Raw genomic sequence first — 5,282 nt, 5'->3', positions numbered from 1 at the left:
GAAATGATATTATTCGTAGTAAATAATTTGTGTATCAAATGCGGGACGCGGAGCGGGGAAAGGAGGGAGAGACGCCATTACCCAAGCGGGCTTACCACGAGACGCTCCGACCCAAGGAGACGCCTTGCTGGAGAGGACGCCACCGAGAGTGTGTGTAGGCGTCCACGAGGGAAGAAAGTCGCCACTGTGAGGTGTGAAGATTAGTTGCAGAATATAGCAACTTAGCTGGTGTCAGTGTCACGGGAACCTGTTAATTTGTTCCGTGTAGCCCAACGTGACCGGCCAGAGAAGCGCGTCAACATCTAGGCTAGGCTCGACACCACGTGTCCGTTATTACGACGCCAGAACCTAGGACGCGAACTTCGGCAAGCCTTAACTTACACAGTGCCTTATTAGCTAAGTACTTTTATTCCCATTTGATGCATCATTTTGGAGGGGTTATAGCTGGGTAGCTTGTCGTCACGCCGAGCGACTTAAATAAAACACAGGTTAATATCTGTTTCCTCTCTCCATTTTAATTATCTTGAACATAGATATTTAGCAGCCTAATATGTTGCTACTGAATATATTTTGATTTGCAGCGTGTGTGAAGAATTCCCCGAGCTGTCATTTCCCATGTTAATCATCTCCCAGTGTTCCATGATGAGTTCAGGAGATTCCGAGGATGAGTCATAACCGATGTCTTGGAAAACGTCTTCAAGCTAAGACCCTTTTCCGTATTCCTTAAATTACATTATCTGTAGTATATTATTCTTGCGGATCACTGTTTTCTGGATTAACATGTGTTTATTATAATCATTAATTTCTTATGTTCATAATCTATGTTCTTATTGGTGATTGTTTTATTGATTCTATAATTGGTCATAGGATTAGGTTATTGCATAATGAACTGGTGTACGAACCACACTAGTTCCTAGACATATATGAAGTTCTAGTAATACCCGCCCAATGTAGGTGTTTGAGGCTTTGATTCAGTTAAATTATATACAGCCCATTAATTATACAAGTGATTATATTTTCTAGTATTTTATCCATAGTTACTGGTTCTTCTAGGAATTTTTTAATGATCACATTTTATTAGTTTCCCTCTTTACTATAAAAGCGGGTGGTCCTTCGTAATTGATTTTCATTACATTAATATTTAAATAAATAGAGTCAAGCCCCAAATGTCCCACATTATGGTCCTTATCGAACCGGATAAACATAAATTATAATTATAAACACTAATCAGTAATAACTAATCCCTGTGTGATGTAGTTTAGACTAACCATTTAATTAATTGTGTCTACCAACAGCGTAACACATAAGTTAGTCTAAGTCACACCAATTCATTGCTACTTTCACCTCATGTATAAGGTAGCACTCGTGGGACACAGTCAATTACCCACAACACTTAGACCTACACTTCATACTGAAGTAAGAATCTTTAGGTCACCAGGAGCATCAGCTCATAACCTTTATATGTTTTCACTCGTGTGTGCAAGTGCACACTTATAAACTATAAAAAACAAAAAACCCAAAAATACAGCACAATTATATTCACCTTACTGCACCACAATAATCTTTACCAATCTTATTAGGTAGAATTTAGGCTGAGATTGTGCTGAATTTGGTACAAGCCCAGACTAAATAAATTTATAGTTCTTAGGTAGGAATTATCACGACTAGACTTAAGCTAGTCAGTAGTGTATGTATTATACTATTTGTGCTGACCCTATCCAGGGTGGGATTAAATTTTGAGATAACTCTGATTGGAGTGTCTCCATAATATTTCTCTTGTACTCATTATTTGTGTATCTATTTTGTGTATTGCTGGATGATCCCCATTACCTCTGATGGTGATATAGAAGAGCTAACCGGACGAGAACTAATGGTGAAGTTCAGACAATGCACAAAATATCTAGCTATTTGTTGTTAGGTAGGTACATTTAACCTCAAGTGAGGTAGAGTATAAATTAGCCACATTAAATTAGGCTACATTTAATGTTACTTGTCCACTAATGAGCAAGTACCCAAGCTTCATTAGTAATACTCATACTAATCCCATGAAGTTTGGACCCAAGCCCAACATGGCTACTCCTGAACAATTAAGGAGAACCTATATTGGCCTTAAAGGTCATTTGACCAGACTAATTAACAAGGCTGAGGGCTTATCTAAAGAAACTCCCATTGACTCTTATCACTTAGAGACTTCAGTAAGAGTAGCTGATCTGAAATTTGATCAAGTTAGGTCTACAAGTCAGTCTTATATTACTCTACTGAATACCATAGAAACTGATCCTGATGAAGTAAGTCAAATTGTAGACGGTATCTCCCAGTATGAAGATGAGACTCAAGACAAACTTTACATGAGATGAGATGAGACTCAAGACAAACTTGCTATCTAAATTAGCAAAACAATCTAAATCCAATACCAATAATATAATGTCTCAATTCAGTAACCAACTACCAGAGGTTCGTTTACCTTCTTTAGACTTACCTACATTTTCAGGATTAGATACAGAAAATTGGGATAATTTTTGGACTTCATTTGAAGTTCATATACATAAGAAACCGTCTCTTGACAAGGTTTCTAAATTCTCATACCTACTTAGTCTTCTCAAAGGAGAGGCTAAAAAGGTCATACATAACCTAACTCTCGATGAGAGTAATTATGAGGAAGCTATAAAACTGTTGAAGTTGAACTATTGCAACAAAGAGTTGAGTATAGCTACCCTTTATTACCAATTGCTAGATCTGAATGCACCAAATAGTAGACCAGAGTCACTTCAAAGGTTCAGACTAGATGTAGAGTCTCTAGTAAAGGCCTTAGGTACTAAAGTTGATATACCAGCTTCAGAATGGTCAATCAAGTTACTTTTGCAGAGGAAATTACCTCGAAATGTCTTAACAGAGCCCTGCTCACACTATGACACCGAGTTTCTCACTTGACCAAATATTCGAGGGATTGAGAATAACGGTTAACAGGTTGAAGACTCATGATAAAATTAAACCTGAGTCTAAACCAATTAATACTGACACTTCAGTCAAACCCAAACCGACTTTGAATAAGTCTAGTAAATATAAATCCAAGACTACTCCATCCACTGGGAAAGGAAGTGGAAATGTAGGTACATATTCGGTGTCTCCTTCTGAGATAACCAATGACTTGTCTACTAAAGAGACCAAGTCAAACAAAGAGAGAAGGTGTCTGTTCTGCAATCAAGGACATACCACCTACCAATGCTCTGTTTATCCTACTTATAATACTAGGATTAAAAAGTTGCAAGAAATACACAAGTGCACCAGGTGCATGGGCTCTCATGATCCCAAAAAATGTGTAGTGCAGCTACGTTCCTGCAATAGATGCAACCAAGGTGTACATCACTACGCCTTATGTAGAAAATCTTCTACACCAACCATGACCACTGGGGAGAATTCCACGAATTCTACCACAGTGCAATATTGCAAAGTGCATCAAGAAATAAATGTACTTGCTACTGAGTCAGGCAATAATACCACTCTGCCTACAGCTCAACTTAGACTAATAAACAGGAGATCTAGAGTTAACACCAGAGGTCTTTTTGATCAAGGATCACAGAAAACCTTCATTACACAACAGTTAGTATAGCAGTTAAAATTAAAACCTGCCAAAAGTGTGAGGTTAAATATTTCTGGTTTCTTGACTAATAGTGGACCTCGTGAATACCAAGTAGTTAAGGTATTAGTGAGACTTGGATGTTCCACTAGTCCAATACAAGCGGTAGTAGTAGATAAACTTCCTACAGACCTGCAGGTCTGTAGGAAGGGGAGAATTCTCACTGGGGAGAATTCCACGAATTCTACCACAGTGCAATATTGCAAAGTGCATCAAGAAATAAATGTACTTGCTACTGAGTCAGGCAATAATACCACTCTGCCTACAGCTCAACTTAGACTAATAAACAGGAGATCTAGAGTTAACACCAGAGGTCTTTTTGATCAAGGATCACAGAAAACCTTCATTACACAACAGTTAGTAGAGCAGTTAAAATTAAAACCTGCCAAAAGTGTGAGGTTAAATTTTTCTGGTTTCTTGACTAATAGTGGACCTCGTGAATACCAAGTAGTTAAGGTATTAGTGAGACTTGGATGTTCCACTAGTCCAATACAAGCGGTAGTAGTAGATAAACTTCCTACAGACCTGCAGGTCACAGGGTTAGCTCGCACTGCGAAACATCTTAGACGAAACCGCATGAGGCTAGCAGATTATAAAATAAATTCTGACTGCCTCACTGATGTTGGAATACTTATAGGCGCGGATCATTATTACAAATTTATAAATGGATGCACCAGACAACACGGAATGAATTTGTTGTCATGTGCTGGAGGCAAATTGCTTACTGGACCTATGCTTTTCCGACAAAATCCAGCGTCAACAAACCAACAATCTAGTAACATAATAGTGGCGTGACTAGGCTTGGAACAGTCACCCCTACGTTTCAGAGAAATATCTGAAGATATTGAGTCTGATCCACCTGTACATCGTCTGTGGGATTTAGACACTTTAGGTATTATCCCTGAACAACCAAGCCCTGATGATATGTGGACTTACCAGCAATATCTGGACACAGTTGTCTATAAAAATAAACAATGCTGGGTAAGACTCCCATGGAAGTTGAATCATCCACAACTTCCAGTTAATTATTTTATGGCAGCCTCACAATTGCAGTCTCAATTAGCACGACTACAGAAGCAGCCAGACAAACTGAACATGTATCATCAACTCATCCAACAACAACTTAGCAGTAAATTTATTGAAGTTGTTGATAAAGATGACCGAAAATTAGGTAATTATTTACCTCATACGCTGTGGTGAAAGACTCATTGACAACACCTATTCGTATTGTCTTTAACTGTAGTGCTAAACCAAAGCCAAGCAGTGTGTCTTTAAATGAATGTCTCCAAACGGGACCTAGCCTAACACAAAGGCTACATGATGTGCTGTTACGATTCCGCACTGGTGTTTTCGCCTATACTGCTGATATCAGCAAAGCTTTCCTCCGAGTAGGTTTGCAGGGGGAAGATCGTAACTACACAAAGTTTCTCTGGATTAAGATTTGATTGTTGCCGCCGAAGGCGGCTAGTTTATTGTGCACCCCATACTCATCCTGTGAGCGGTAGCGCAAAAGCATTACAGAGGGCACAAAAGGTCTTTATCAGACCTCATCTTAGATTATTACATAAACAATTTCTTCAATCCTTCACACCTTATTGATACAATGTCAGCTAGTTACAGAGAAAGTGCTATTACAAGAGCTACA

This window comes from Procambarus clarkii, chromosome 19, assembly GCF_040958095.1.
Source record: "Procambarus clarkii isolate CNS0578487 chromosome 19, FALCON_Pclarkii_2.0, whole genome shotgun sequence".
NCBI lineage: Eukaryota > Metazoa > Arthropoda > Malacostraca > Decapoda > Cambaridae > Procambarus > Procambarus clarkii.
The sequence above is the reverse complement of the archived record's forward strand: the minus strand, read 5'-3'. Positions refer to the sequence as shown.